This window comes from Brassica napus, chromosome C6 (assembly GCF_020379485.1).
Source record: "Brassica napus cultivar Da-Ae chromosome C6, Da-Ae, whole genome shotgun sequence".
In the NCBI taxonomy this organism is placed as follows: Eukaryota; Viridiplantae; Streptophyta; class Magnoliopsida; order Brassicales; family Brassicaceae; genus Brassica; species Brassica napus.
Window position 1 is genome coordinate 13,319,005 of NC_063449.1, and position 17,028 is coordinate 13,336,032.

The 17,028-nt window shown below is 34.6% G+C and overlaps 2 long non-coding RNA genes across 2 annotated transcripts; one reads left to right on the forward strand and one right to left on the reverse strand.

The window, feature by feature from the left end:
• Nucleotides 1-1,488: 1,488 nt before the first annotated feature.
• LOC125589249 lies at nt 1,489-3,047 on the reverse strand. Its single transcript, XR_007325420.1, has 6 exons — nt 2,923-3,047; nt 2,764-2,845; nt 2,570-2,687; nt 2,140-2,492; nt 1,882-2,053; nt 1,489-1,808 (listed from the first exon to the last, which is right to left on the reverse strand). It is a non-coding gene; the product is annotated as an uncharacterized LOC125589249 (long non-coding RNA).
• Nucleotides 3,048-3,621: 574 nt separating this feature from the next.
• Nucleotides 3,622-8,767, forward strand: LOC111205082. The gene is made up of 4 exons (XR_002657470.2): nt 3,622-4,196; nt 4,306-4,588; nt 6,768-6,888; nt 7,940-8,767. It is a non-coding gene; the product is annotated as an uncharacterized LOC111205082 (long non-coding RNA).
• Nucleotides 8,768-17,028: the final 8,261 nt, after the last annotated feature.

Here is a 17,028-nt window from a genome sequence, read left to right on the forward strand (position 1 = left end):
TTTGACAAAAAAATAATCTATTGATCACAAATTTTTCAGAGTGTGGATCTTCAAATTTCTAATAATTTATAGACGTTTTGAAAAATTCAAAATATAACATATAAGAAAAATAATAAATGTTTTTATTATATATTTACTGTGATTTTTAATATCTTTTAATAATATAAAATTAAAAAAAGAACTAAGATACAAAAATTGTTATCAAATATTTATTATTCATAATAATTAATTTTCACATATACGTTAATCATATTAGGTAATTTCGTAGCTTTTATTTAAGGAAAGTGCAAAACATTTTTTGGTACGTTATTTATCAATTCGATAATTAGTTTAATAAAAAGTGTAATATAAGTTAAGATGGACCAACCTATTTTTCTAAGAATAGTATATTTTGTATAGTTATTTATTAAATAAGAATTTATAATCATACGGTTCTATGATCATTCATATCGTTTTATAACAAAATATTTAAATCATCGACAACAAAATTTTCAATCTGAAATCTTTAATAAGTTTATAATTTATAAATTTTCTTGAAAATTCATTGAAAGTTTTAATATTAAAATATTTATGTAATCTTATGGTATATAGTGTTTAATCTATATATATATATATTTATTTTATTATTAAATGATATTTTTTACTTATATGGTTTTAAAATCATGTGTATCTTCTTATAATAAAAATGTTAAACCATTGATCATTAATTTTTAATATAATAATTTTAATAGTTTTAGTCATTTATTATCGTTTTTAAAAATTCAAAATATAACATATACGAAAAAATCTAAATTTTACTTTTATAACTAATTTGATTGTTTAATTTATTTTAATAATATAAAATTAAACAAAAATGATGGAGGAGATATAAATTGTTATCAAATCTTTATTATTAAAATCATTAATTGTCATATATATATTAGTCATTTATGGTAATTCCGTAGGTTTTATTTAAGGAAAGAAAATTGCATATCATATCATTATATCATATAGTTTGACCAACTTATGTATCTAACAACATATAAAAATCGAATATGGACCTACTTATTTTTCAATTGAATGTAATTGACTACCTAATTGAGTGCCACATATGCATTGAGGCATCTTTTAATTAATACAAAATTGAGGTTACATCTTTTCAAATGTTCCTCAATTAATATATAGGGGATTAAGTTTGAACTATACTCAAAAAATTAATCAATAATATTATTAAGAGGTTGAAGCTAAGAGTTGAGGTCCTGATATATATATAACACCATAACGATTTGGTATAGAAAATATGATATAACTGTACTGGAATATTAATTCAATAATACTAAAAGATGTTATTTTTAAGTCAATATATATTAATTGGCATATATCCCTATTCACGTTTCAAAAGCAAATGGTAGATATGTTCAACAACAAAACAAAACAAATAGTAGTTATAAGGTCTTTTGTTTATAAACTTAAAATGGAACGCTAAATAATAGATAGAAACTCATATTATGAGGATTCAAAAAAGAAAGAAACTCATATCACGAAGATGGTCTGAAACATTAATTAGAGTGCCCATAAAACTGGGGAAAGAAAAAACAGAGAAAACCAAATAAGTGAAAGGTAATAACGATGCATAAGTATTATTATAATTCGGAGTCTGATCATAAAATTATTGTTACTCCATATCAAGCAACACGCGCCTTCTTGAACACATTGGAAGTTGAGTCGACAGTCTTCTTATGTGCATTACCACTGACCCCTCCAGATTGAACCTCAACAGGAAGTGGCTTGGCAGCTGGCTTGTCATCATCATCATCGCCATCATCCCACTGATACATTGAGTCTGTTATACGTACATGTCTATCTAAATTTCGAAACATCATAACACACAATATTACTTACATCGTCGGCGACGTCAAGTAATGGCACACGGTCAATCTCATCAACGATGTGTGTTATGGTGAACGTCTTATGGTGCTCTGTAAAGTTATACGCAGTGACTCTGACCTGGAAAGTGTAGGTTCCATGTCTGCAATGAACGGAGGCAAACCGGTGTCTTCAGGGTTCACTCCTTCTTCAACCAATTTGGCAGGAAAATTTTCAAAGTGAGCTACTAATTGGTAGGTGACAAACACACAAGTAGTCAGAAGTTTATCTTACCAGCATCTGACCAGCCTCACTTGCTCTGAGGTTATGGAGCTTCGTCATTACACCATCAAACCAAACAAATATTCCCTCAGCAGTATCATCAGCAATAGCCATCTCAACACAACAGCAAAGTGAAGGACAACTTATTGAGATGCAGTTGTATACGTATAGATATATACATAGTTTAATAGTGAATACGCTACTTACCGAAGAGCCTCAATGGCATGAGGATTAGCGCATCGAACACATGTAAAAGCAGAGACGGTGCGCTGCAATTTTCTACTGCATTTGGAGCAAGCAACATAACACCATCCCTTATCTGCATCAACGCGAGCAACTCTCCCCGCGCATAAGAAGTCAATTTCCTACATTTTGTATACTAAGCTTATACGGAGAATTACATCATCCAGAAATCTAGAAAGGACACTGCTAGATATTTTACCTGTGTTGGAGCAGTGACGATGAAATTGTTGAGCTCAGCGATCTTCAGAGGCTCAACCTTTGCATATCCTCTAAGCAGTGGTGCGGCAGATGGAAGACCGGTGTCCCTAGCGACCAACCTATACATGAATTCAATGGTCAAATAATTTAAAAATGCCAATGCACACGTACACATATAATAAACGGTGAACTTACTGGTAGAAGAGAACTTCCCCTGCATTCGTCTCCTTATCAAAATATACGTGCGTCCCTGACGTTGCGTTCAAGAACAAACGACCTACATAGCGCATCGAGGCTATAAGAACGTGATTGCGACAACATCATACTGTCATAAGAATTGAAACAACTCAATACCTCCAATCAGCTTTGGGTTTATGTTTGTAGCAACAATAACCTTTGGATCACCACATAATTCTCCAAGTTGTTTGTGGAAAGAAACAGCTTGCGAGTCAAATAAGCTTAACGTGACAGTTTCATCACTGCAAGTATATAGCAGATACGTTTGCATAAAAAAAATTTATACATATTGAAAGGACTACTCACACATATTTATGAGATATAAGCGTTACGATGATAAGATGAGATCAAAGAGAGGACTACTCATACATATTTATACAGAAAGCACCGCTTATCAGATCAAAAGGAAGCATTGATGACGACGTAGTGGGCGAGCGAATCAATGTGATTAATCACGAAGCCTTTACCCAGGCCGTTTGAAATGGTGAGAAGAATCGTAAACGGCATCGGCATCGGTCGCGGTCACAGGAGGAGGAGAGGTCGCCGTCGCAGCAAGAGGAGAGATGACCTTCTTCGTTTCTCGACTGCGATATATTAGGGTTAGGGTCACATCTCTTTCATCGAGCCAGAAATATGTCGAAGTCCAAAAGCCCAATACCCGCCAATGAACGAAACCCATTATACTGAGAATTAATGAAACGCATAGCTTAAGTTATTGGACACGTGGTGCCTTTTCCTTCATCGACTTTCCTAGCTGGCAGGTGACGTGGATAGGCTAAAAAGGAAGGAAACAATGTTTTATAATAATAGATAGATAGACTAGATACTAACCCGCGCTATGCGCGGAAATTATTTAAACGAATCTTTCTAATTGTTACTGAAATTAGAATATATAAATTATGTTTTTCTTTTTTTTTTTGCACAATAGATATTTTTTATATATTTGTGTATATAATATAGTTTGTGGATATATAATATACACGGGTATTTTTTTTCCTTCCATATAAGTATATATATAAATATTTATAAGCTAAGACGAAAATAACTTATATAATCGTATGGCCCATCAATGGCATTTTTTTATATATGAAATTGGCCCATTAGCTAGAGTTTTGAGGAAAAAAGAATACCGATATTTTTTCCCGGAAGGTCAATAAGATGTAACTACTTTACTTTCTTTTTACTTTCCTTTCACTTTTCTGTCGGTGGTGCTGAAACGTTTCTCCATAAACATCAAAGAAATCTTCTCAATCGAAAACAAATCAAATAGATTTTCCCCGATTCACGATCAAATCTTGGCCACCTTAAGGAGTTTTTTGTGGCTTCGCCGCAAGATTGGCGAAGAATCATACACTCGCAGAGCAAAGTTTATGGAACTTATTTAAATCAAGGTTAGTCTCTTTGATTTTTTTTAAAAAACCTTCATATAAAACGATTACAAAAGTTCACCTAATAATCAGTTCAAGCAAATTCTCATGATTCTCGATCTGAAATCTGTAGCTGTAGTTCGACTATCGTTAGCGTCTTCGAAGACACTCCTTTGATCGAGAATCTTGAATGATGAAGGCAAAGCTAATGATGAGATAAGTTCCATGTTTTTTTTTGGACACCGGTTTTCTCTGGTTCAATTTTCCAAAATTGTTTTAGGATTTAAAGGTTTTAAAAATCGACTTGTGATATATTTATCGACAGGTAACAATGTTTTGATCTTCTGAGACTAAAGAAGAGTAGTCAAGTAAAAGTTGAAGAAAGGGAGAGTAAGGAGAATTCACATATAATGAAGGTTAGTACTACCTCGAAATTCATTTAGTGAGTAACCATGTCATAAAACTGTTTAAGTATGATAGGGCTAACTCGTATAGGATAGTAGAAATACTGTTCTCTGAAATCGTAATTGACTGGTTAAAATTAGAAGAAGGGTTGATAGTTACTGTACTAATCATGGTTAGATGATATATTGCTATACGTTTGATCTGATTTTGACTGATTGTATTTGCTTTTGGATGAAAACATGATGATCAATGCAAATAAATATAGCAAAAACAAAGTTTTAAAACACCACTTTCAATATCCAAACAAATATAAAAACAAAAACGTAGCTCAAAAGCACTTTCATAACTCTTTGTTCTAAAGATTATTAAAAACCTCTTTGAAGACAACATTCATAGTTTTCTTCTGTGGTTTCCCCTCTTTATCCACAATTAAAATTTTTAAACCTTTCTTCGAAGTGACCCTTGAAATGGCAACGTAGAGCTGTCCGTGAGAAAATACTGGCCGAGGGAGAAATATTTCAACCTCAGATAGTGACTGTCCTTGACTTTTTTGTTGATGGTTATTGCAAAAGCCACTGCTAATGGCAGTGGTCTTCTACGCATCTTGAATGGAAGTCTTTTATCTGTTGGATTGATCAACAACTTCAGAAGCCACTGCTAATGAGTGGCCATTAGCAGTGGCTTCCATTCAAGATGCGTAGAAGTCCGTAATAGCATCATGCAAATCTTCTAGATCCTCAACCTAAATAGATAAATATAAAACATTAGAGTCAACAAAACAGAATTCATTCAATATGTTCAAGCCTTATATACCTCTTCTAGAGAACCACCTAGGAGTACATCAGCACTTACTTCCACAATTGGTTCAGCAATTGTATCAAGTAGCATCACCTTAGTTTCACCGGTCATCCTTTATAAGGAGATGTAGCTTAAACCTAATTGAAAATAAATAACTAATTCATAGTACATCATCATTATCAATCAGCAATCAGCAATACAATTAAAATAAAGTTTTCGAAACATAGTGAGGTGCAACATTGATAACGCTCTGACGGCATGAATCACAATGAAACATATGTTTCACAGGCACCACATCCTTTTTAGTAATGTTGGTAACCTTTTTGAAGTTACACTTAATACAACCAAAGTAATACCAAGCCCAATCAGTGTCAATAGCACAAACAGTTGCCTTGACAATGCATTTCTCGATCTACATGTACATATGAAATCATTATTAGTAAACAGTACAATTTAAAAAAAATCAATGCTAATAATAGAAACATAACCTCAGTTGCCATTATGATATCCAATACTGATCTCTCTGGATAAAGAGACCATTTGTCAATCTGGCGTTTGTTTCCTTTTGGTTTCACAACCTCACGATTATCATTAGAGAGCGCAAGCTCATTAGTTGGCATCCTAAAAATATGTAAAACAAATCAGTAATAAATTTTCATTATATAGTATACTGACATTATAGGAAAAGAATATGTCTTACAGTCTTTGATAATCGTGCACATCATAACCGTGTGGATTAATCACCATAGTGGAAGCTTCAAATGCATTTGTTGTCTGGACTTGTCCTACAACAAATGAAAATATTATTTCAGCAAACTTATATCACATTAAAAAATATCATCTAAATAAGATTATTAGACATCTCACCCTTGTAAACATTGATTTTAGCAAATCTAAGTAAACATAGAAAATTGGCTGACTTACCAACTTTGTAAGCAGAGAACACTTGTTCAGCAAAACGCCTCCATAGACAACATGCTATATGTTGATCACTGAGAATATATATATATATATATATATATATAGAAGGTCAAAATTGGATAACATATGCTAGATTAAAATAATTGGATTAATATTTAAAACATTAACTTACCATGTATCTGTCAAAGTAAGCTCCAGTTTCTTCTTGTCTTTACCAAGAACTGGAACAACTTCAATGTCTCCAATATCAGTTGCTTGACCAATAACATCTACATCCATGTGTAACAGAAATTAAATATTAGGCTATTAAATTAAAAGATTGTAGAAAAATAAGATGGTCAATTATTATTTACCAATCAAAAATTTTGAATCAACGCTTCCGTTAATGATCGCTTGGAATGGTGTCAATGTCAAAAAATCATCATCATTTTTTAAAGACGAATTGACATTAGAATTTCCTGTGATGGACAGCTTGAATTTATGGCTAGTTGGTCGATACTTCCCGGTTGCTGGAGTAAACGAGAAATTCTCATGGAACCTCCATTCTCCAACTTGCAATCTCTTAACACGAGCGAGGAAGAGCCTCTTGCAGGTACAATGAATCTTAACACCCTACTGTTACAAATAATGATTGCTCAATTTAGAAGTTCATAGTATAACTGTCTAGAAAGTTCATAATAAAACTTCATAGAATAAAAAGGCTTAAAAAACACTTACTGTCTTATCTGCGAATATGAACTCTAGAGAGTCTCCACCGGAATAATTTGAGTGATGTGTCCATGAATGAAGAACCGTCACTTCAACCTTCCAAGTTGTTTTGAATGGCTTGACATTGCTCAACAAAGTGATGTTGTTCGATGTAGTCATAGCCATTTCAGTGTTTGCTTTTATTTTTTGGTGAGGCGCAGAATTCTGTGAAGGTTATGGAAGATTATTTATAGTGAATTGTGTGTAAATGCTAGGTATAATGAGAATATAAAGGCATATTCCGATTTCCATATATTATAGGTTTGTTACCAATATTTGATTTGCATTTATTTTAGGAACTGATATACGAAGTTAAGCGATAAGATCTGTAATGAATTTAGATGGGAAGTTGATTAAAATAGAAATCATATGCAACTACTAAAATCGTGTGAAAATATATTTTGTTAGAAAAAAAAATTAAATAAAGAAAATATTTAAACAAAGGTAAGTTGTTAGAGGGTTTTTTGCTTGGAAGAAAAGTTAGTATAGATTTGAGCAAATCTATAATTAATGTGTATGGAAGATATTTAATTTGCAGGACACGTAATTCTAAACTTGTTCACAAATTTGAATGTATACATTTATTGTAACCATACTCTAGAAACACATCACATACGAACCATTTACAAATATATATACTAAAAATATAGTAATCTACCATATATTATACGTTAGTTCTTCTATGATTAGACATGATTAGCAAAAGAAAAAAAACTCAAAAAAAATTAATGGTCAAACGAATATAATCTATATATGGTTGACAATTTTACGTTCATAATGCTAGTGAAAGTGAGTGTTCAAAACTTACAGGTGTAGTGTATGACTTCGAATCTGGATGTCTGGTTAGTATTTTGAAAAATTCAAATGTGAATTAATTTGAATTAATTCTTATGCAGTGATTGATATGAACTACAGAGAACACAGAAGAAAAAGTGTTGTGATTCAAGTAATGAAATGAAGTATAAACATGTTTGTCCAAGCAGAGTCTGTATGTAAGATATAATCTATAGATAAGAATTGTGTATCGTATTATTTTTATAATTATAGATAACCAGTCCAGGGTAAAATTACTCGACATTCAGAAGGTTGGTTTAGTTTTATAACGGATGCTGGTATGATTTTAATATAAAATCGGTTTATTCATTAAGAAGGGTATAACTAATATCACATGTAACTCTCTAGGAAAGGTCCGAAAAATTAAAACAACTTCTATCAGTAGATTTTTTTTTAGGACTCTGTTTTAATAAAGTAGATAATAACCTAGATCACAAATAAAGTATATCCCGCCCGTAGGGTGGACCAACCCTAATAAAATATAAAGTTATGTAAAATAGTATTGTTACATAATAATGTTTACAAAATATATTTTTTTTACAAAATACAAAAAAAATATGTAAAATAATATTGTTACATAATAATGTTATATAAATTAGAATATTTTAATATAAAAGAATAAAACCCAAGATCTAGTTCTCATAATTAAACTGAGATGGACTAAACGATTCGATTGACTTAAATAATCAGGTGCCAAATTTCTGCCGCTAACTATGTCCCTCGATGGTTGGATTAATCATATGACTCTTGACATGAACAGCTGTAGCTACATATATATAGGCCTGGGAATATGAGTTTTTACCCGCGGGACCCGGCCCGTTTGACCCGCCGCGGGGCGGGTGCGGGTCGAACAATTTAGAAAAATCGATTCGCGGGTGCGGGTGCGGGTTATGAGCATTTTATGCGGGGCGGGTGCGGGTTGGTGGATTTTGAAACGCGGGTACCCGCCAACCCGCAATTTTTTTTTTTTACATTTAAAAAAAAATATATATTTTTTTTTGTAAAAATGTATATTTTGTAAAGAAAATATGAGAATTTTAAAAAATAATAATCAAAATATTTTAAAATTTTTAAAATTTTAATTATAAATATATTATTTATATTATATTTTACAAAAATTAAATTAAATAAATATTTTTTAAAATAAAAATATAACCCGCGGGTCCCGCGGGTTATCCGCAAAATTAAGCGGGGCGGGTGCGGGTACAAATTTTTTTGTTTGCGGGTTGTGCGGGTCGAATTTTTTGACAAAAAAAAACTTTGTAACCCGCGGGTTGGCGGGTCAGCGGGGCGGGTTTGACCCGCAACCCAGCCCTACATATATAGCACCATGCAATACTATTTGGGAAGTTACTATGGCTGAAGAGAAGAGGTATGTGATATCAATTTAAATGAAGTGCTTCAACAGCATACACTCAGCAGAGCATCCGGGATTCTGATACAAAATACCAAGTACTTGCAAATCACTACTAAAGCATTACGTATTCTATTGAAAATTCTAGTCTAACCAAATAAGTAAACTGTTTGAAAATACTTAACTAAAGCAACACTGAAAGATGAATTTTAAGTAAAAGCTCAAACTGAAAAAGGGAAGGTATGAGTGGTGGTAGCTCTATTTCACATGTTTAGAACGCTTTGCTTTTTGTAATTCATCACTGTTACTGGTACTTTTGTTGCCCTCTTCAGCAATGTATACACCCACATCACTTGCAGAAGGCAGTGCCATTTTAGATTTGGCGGCAAGTGGGAGTTCGGGTGGAGTTGTTAAAGGTGGCAAAACTACCGCAGAGACAATCTTCATAAGAGTTATAGTCTGAGTCTTAATTACCTGAGAAGTTGTATTCTGACACTTTGACCCTGAACTTGTGTGTTTGACCAATGATATAAATTAAAGCTTGGGGGAGGGTATGCATCTCATGGCCAGCACCAAGATCTGGATTGGCGTAACATTAATGGAAAAATAAAGTGAGTTTACATGACTTGAGAGTTCTATAACTTGCTGTCATTTCCGAGGAATGCTTTCCAGTCAACTCATGGCTTGCATTACCAAGCAGCACGAAAACAGCCTGGTAATTTTTGTCGTAGATAGAGATCTTAGCAAGGTACTTGTGATCAAGAGGGAACTAAAGTCAAATTCTAGTCAAGACATGAATGGTTTTAATTAGAGGTTAGAGTTCATACTTTGCAACCCCGGATACGTTAATGTTACCAAACTTTGGGCACAACAACGAAAGAAGGTCCTCTGGTGGCCTTAGTTTTACAGTCGCTGCAGGCAATAAAATACCAAGAAGTCGCTGGCTCGCTGCACATCAAATTGTGGATACGCATTTGAAAGACCTTCCTGCTATGGGATAAATGCAATTGATCTACATAAAAAGGCCTCTGTTTCCGAGTGAGTTATCTAGAGCTGTAATTTGACCCTGGCAAATTTCTTTTTGATGTAAGCATAGATTTGTCCAGCTGTCAGTATCTCAGCCTAGCCTTAGTAACCTCCTCTGCATTCACCAGCTTTTCAATCTCTGGGTTAGAACCCAACCTGAGACAATATACAAATAGAAGATTGGTCAAAGTCACGAAAGAGAGGCTGAATTAGAATATTACTTGGAGTTGGCAATTATAAGCCTTTTGGTTCTACAAACACTAACCAGTTGAAGTAATCAATGGTGGGTTGGACATCGTAGTCCATAAAACACATGTGGGGATGACACTGAACTGACGGCAAGGTTCCCTGTTTTCTTAAACACGTCAGGAAAACTGATTGACCAAACGGCAACATAACGTTAAGTGGAAATCAACACATTTTTTGAAAAGTAATGAAAATCTAACAGTAGACATCGAGCTGAACTTGATGCCATATGAAGAGCACACTATTTAGCATAAGTTTGTTTATTCAAGTTAGAGTTCATGAGGCCAAACTAAAAATCCAAAATATGATGCTTCAAGTCTCACAGTAGCATCCGGTGACAAACCATTCCGGAAACATCCGGCGAACCCCTAGCTAGTGTTTACTAATCACAGATAAATGAACATAGTCAGGGCTAAATGTTAAGTGTTAGTTCCCAAGACATATGCATAGACTATCTTTTAGAGAATTCGATTTTATCATGCTTACATTTCTACATTGACTAAATATATTTACACATTTAGACATAATGTCACGATTAAAGCTAAATTGTTAGGTAGAAGGGAAGGAGAAATGATTACCTCCAAGGCGTTTTGGGTTCACTGTAGTGACTAAAAGGACAACAGAACTGTTGGCACTGGCGGTGTATTTCATGATAGGTAATGATGGGTTAATTTTCAATGTTTGTATGGGAGACTGAAAACAGACGGGTTCGTGATTTTAATAAGTAAAAGCAACATACTCTTATGTGAGATTGAAAACGGACGGGTTCGCAGATAAACGATAGTTGATGTAAATTAAAAGCCAAGAAGCAGTGTTATAAAAGAGATGTTGTGTAAGCTTAATATTACTCATGATCAGAGGTCTATATTTATATAAGTATTAGACCGTCTTATTTAGACCGTCATAAGAGAAAAGGAAATCATATTCCTAATAGGAATAGAAAATAGTACTTATCCTAAATACATATGGAAAATGATAAACATCAAGTATAGATAAATGTAAACTCTCATTCGCCTAAGTCATTAGCGAATGGGGCGGAAGGATAGCTGATGGGCCGGACGGTTTGGGCCTGATATGGGTCGATCACCACTTGGTTTATAACACTCCCCCTTGATCGACACATCCGGTTCAGGGCTTGTAACATGCTTAATGTTGCCTCATTAAAACTTTTCCAGGAAAACTCAGTGGGACAAAACCATGGATAAGGAAAAAGAGTACAACACATGAACTCCCCCTGACTTGTACCCCTGTGTATGTTCTTCAAGTTGGCGCATGGACAATTTGATAGTTTAGCTTCATGGGTGCCAAGTCTTGAACTAGTCCTTTAATTGGCACGTCCCAAACTGATTGATAAATTTCATGGACGTGTGGTTGGTGTAGACATGGTGAAGAAGTCGGCTGACATATAATATGACTGAACTTGTAGTCTTTTGAGCTTCTTGAACGTTGATGTAGGAATAGCTCTTGTCGAATTGTAACTTGAGTTATCTTGTAACTCTCATATCTTTTGGAACTTCATTAAGACATGGTCAAGACGTGCATCTTTGCAGCTGACCACTCTATGTCCTGGTCGGACGGATGGCACTCAACCAGTACTCGAATGGACCTCTAATCTGCGATCAAACTTTACTCGCAAGTCCTCTCATGTCCCACGGATCCTCTAGTCACATGGCTTTGCCATACCGTGGACACTTTAATATATATTGAGTCATCGACCCAAACACATACGAATCACTTGGCTTCTCACGGACATGCCTTCGTCCATTCGGACATACATCACCCGTATGTGCTAATGGCTTATCCATTATAGCCGATCTTTCTTCATTGGTCGATCCATGTTGAGTTATAGACCTTGTCTATACTCGTCCATACCCCATGAGTGTCTAAGGTCATATCATTAATAATCATTGATGCAATGAGTTTTATAATCTCATCAAACTATAGATCTGCAGTCAAATACACTCAAGGACCTTTATACATGGTTATCGATCTTTCTTGCCTTCATCAATGCCATATCCATTTGACCTCGACCAGACATACTTCTGGTCACTCTCTTGGACCATTATGGTTTCCTTTTATCCACTGATATAAACATAATGGCTTGTGCTTACATTGCAGTCTCATACTATAATCTTATTACTTGAAAAATATCGCAGTCCACACTTTCTTTGATGGCATCTCATGACCTACTTGCAGTGCTGATTTATTATAAACACAAGGGATTTCTTTTATTAGAATATATGGACTGATTTGGATTGTTCTTTATCGAACTCCTTCACTAAGTTTTACTTAGTCTTATCATATTCAATGCAGCTGCTTTTGCTTCAGCCCATGAACAGCTTAGGAACAATACTGTTCTTGGAGAACTTATTTTCTCATCTTTCTGGTACCTTTATTTTCTTTATTCAGTGATCAATATACTGCTTACTACATCATTATTTCTTTTATTTCCAGACTTCATCAATTTCGAGTTTGTGTAGTAGCATCCACCACATAGGAGCATATTTCCTTATAATCTGTTCATTTGGTCTCTATGAGTATCCTTATGTAACAAGCCATTCTTTGAATGTTGTAAGTAGTAATGTGAACGACCTCTTGACTACTTGGTCACGTTCCACATCTCACGATTTTCTTTCCCTCAAAAGACCCATTTATCCACTGGTCTATATCATCAGATGGCATTTCTATATATTTGGCCAATACGCCCATCTCTTCTTTAAGCTCTTTAAACCTCACGTTTTCTTTTAATCTGATCTTTATTCTTTTTGAGTACTCTTACGTGGGTTCATGATCCTCGATTTATATCTTTAAACTCAAGTGCTACTTTCTTTTATGAGCTCTCTTATATGTAAATACATCATTGGTGTTAACACTCTTATGTAGTTCCATAGTGTTCCAGACATGATCTAATAGATTTGAGATCTTATTATCCAAGACCTTTACTACCTTGCAGTTTGGCGTCCCAAACTACATGGTTTGGTACCTTAGATGTTTAGCTGGCCAGCCTTATCTCTCTATCTGGACTGGTTTCCTTTGAACTCGGATTTGTATCATTCTATGCACCTTTCATTTCTTTCCGAGGTTTCTTATCTTTTGGAACTTACTGGTCTATCTTGTATAGACACTGTAGCAACTTGATTGTGTCTCTTAGGACATCAAATTCGTGGTGCTGAGCTGGTATGACTTAATCATTCTTTTCTTTTCGGGTCAATGTGTCTGGCATTTAGTTCTGCTAGCTTTTGTATCATTTGATCACATTCTTTGGACGTCTTAAATCATATTTTCTAGTCCGAGGATCTTGCCAAGACAATGATGGTAAATACCGTTCTATTTCACTTATTATCTTTTACCAGCTTATTTCTTTCTCCCCCTGATGTTGGATAGTCGGATCCATCAGTCATGCGATCCGTGTACCTGGCCATAATTTGATCACCCATATTTGGCACAAGGTCTCTTAAAAAAAACGTGGGAGAAAGACATGTTCCTATCCAACATATATTCCCAATCTTTTTCTCATCCTCTTCTGAGGTTCCATCCTAGACGGCACATATGTATGTGGTGGTTTATTCAAAATCTCTTAGGATAATATATGTCTGGTTTATGACCTGTATTCATTCTGAGATGGGATTATCTATGCTCACTTATATGGCCTGATGCATATTAACCTTACACATGTAAATCCTTGTGTCCCCAAGCATTAGGTAGTGGCCTTGGTAGTATAAAGAATTCGGCCAAGTCTTACTATGGTCATAGACCATGTCACACGGATTTGTAGTATGTTCATGGATCACAGTTTGTCCTCACTCCCCCTCATGGACATACTATAATCACGTGGTACTTGGGACAATAGAGCCTAATGAGTTTCCCTTGTGTACATGTTACACAACGTGAGATTTTATGGGATAACTCTTTGTGCCTTTTGCAATATGTGCATCAATTTTTAAAGACCTGGATGGCTAATCCAGTCATGCCATAAAGTGTATAAAATTTCATGGGTATACAGGTTACCATGGCTTTTGCCTTTATCATACTGATCCTTGGCATAGTTAAGATCAGTAGAGTATGTATGTATAGTCTTGACCACTTTCTTATAAGGCCTTAGGCGATTTTCTTATAATCTGAAAGGAACATTTGTTTCCTTTGCTCATTGGTTCAATGTGGAAACCATTCATGCTCAAGTCTTTAGAACTCAATGGGTCTTTTATTGGGTGAATAAATTTGTGCCCCTTTAGGCAATGCCGTGGTCTATAATAGACTGGCTATCCTTTTATTAAGTTTTCATTGTCATTTATCAATCAAGAAATCATCAAGCAAATCAAACATGATAACTAAAAACAACTCTTATTATTGCTATAAAATTGTAAATGACAAGCAAATCAAAGCAAAACATAAAACATAAAATCAGAATATCGAAATCTCGTTTCTTTAGTCAATGTATAAGCTGGCCTCACAATCCATATATTTCCACATGACTTCCTTGGATTCTTCCTTATCATTTTTAGCCTCATTGGCTTCAGGAGGTCTCATCTCACTGTTTTGTTGCTCAATGTATCTTTTCTGAAGTTTTCCAAATCTGCTAATGGTATCTATAACTTTCTGCTCTCTTTGCTCAGTTGCCAATAAGCATGACAATAGGTCATTATAAGTGGTGAAACCCTTAGCCTTATGTGATAACAACAGATCCTTTGGATGGAATGTGGAATAGGTTTTATATTGTAAATCCTCATTTGTTACCACTTCACCATATAGTTCAAGACTATAGGCGATTTTCATCAGAGTAAAATTATATTTGTCCACGGATTCAAAATCCTGAAACCTGAGAATCTTCCATTCATTCATGGCTTTTCGCCATAATGCCATTGAGTATCTGGAATTTAGTTTTGTCCAAAGGTCACAAGGATTCTCAATATTTAAGTACTGATCTCTCAGATCCTCAGTGAGATGATAGCGCATAATTGTTATGGCTCTATGCTTTTCACTTTCAATTGCATTATTTCCATCAATGATACATTTCCCGAGTCCTCTAGACTTCAGGGCAACTGAAGTGTTCATTACCCATTCTAGATAATTATCTCCAGAGAGATTTAGGGCAGCATAATCCGAAGGCTCAAATTTTGACATCTGAAACATATTATTAATCAGTTCAAGATGCAACCGAGTCAATAAAATCAATGCATACGGTTTCACAAGTCTCTCGACCAAACAATTAACTACTCGACCATGGTGCGAGAAAAACAAGTATGCAAGGTCTATATGATGCTTTAGGCCACACGGCCTTATAAAATTGCGATGTAACAACCCTAGAGGTCGGATTTTATATCTGAATGCAATCAAAACATCAATCATAACAACAATCATATTCATACCGATTTTTAATCAATGTGAGACCAGGTCAATAATTCTTATGTTTTACTTTTCTTAAAACATTTAGTATGATCAAGCAATCAGAATAATAATGCAAGTATCATCAGATCATATTAGGGTTTCAAGGCCCATTTTTGGGGTTTGATTTTATCAATATCAAGCTTTACAAAAGAATTAAATCAGATCAATCAGTCAATTTTAGCAATTCTCTAGCAATCCTAACAGTAAAAGGAAATTTTCCAGCAAGTAGAAAAGGAAATTTCAGGAAAAATGAAATTTTCTACTTTTAGCAAAAAGGAAATTCACAATTCTGGACAGGTTATGGTTTTAATCAAAACTAGCAATTTTCCTAATCAGTTCATTCGATATTCAAACAATTAATCACAATATGGAAACTTGTTTATCAATCGATTTATGCAAAAAGGAAAATTAGGGTTTTCAGCAATTTAACAATTTTAAGATCAAATTCGATTCTAAACAGTTCTATTTACTCAAACAATCATCAAAGATAATTCAAGGTTTTAATCTAGCAACCTAAACCTCAGATACATCAAAATCAATCAATCAAAACAGTCGGATCAATTTAGGTTTTTGATATTTCAGATTTTCAAAACATCATAAAGGAAACGGGTCATATAATTTAGATTTAGGGTTTCAATGCCCTTACTGATCAATCAATGTTCTAGCAACCCTAACAGCCATTGATCTATCAACTTAACAGGAAAACAATCTAACCAAAACTTAGTTCCATATGTTAGGGTTTCTATTATCCTAGATTAGGGTTCTTCAAATTTTAATGGTTCAGATCTTTATCAATCAACCAAATTCAGTGTAGGTTCTTTTAAGTTTCGAGTTTTACCTTTAGAAACTTATGGAGTGTAGATTTGGACCACCAAAGAGAGAAGGAGGCCCTGATCGTTCTTCGAGTCGGGTCGCGGACAGGCTGCTTGCTTGGTCGGATCACGAACAGGGAAGAAGGAGAACGTCTGGTTTACTTGATCACGTCTAGAAAGAGTGTAGCAGAGCGTGACGGCGCGTCAGTGATCGGATCGACAAACGGTTTGCAGCGTCTGATTCGTCTCGGTGAGAGCTTCAATTTGATATATTGCTCGTCGTCTGGGTCCTCACGGTTTGGGAGAACGATCTCTTTGAAGTTCCGCC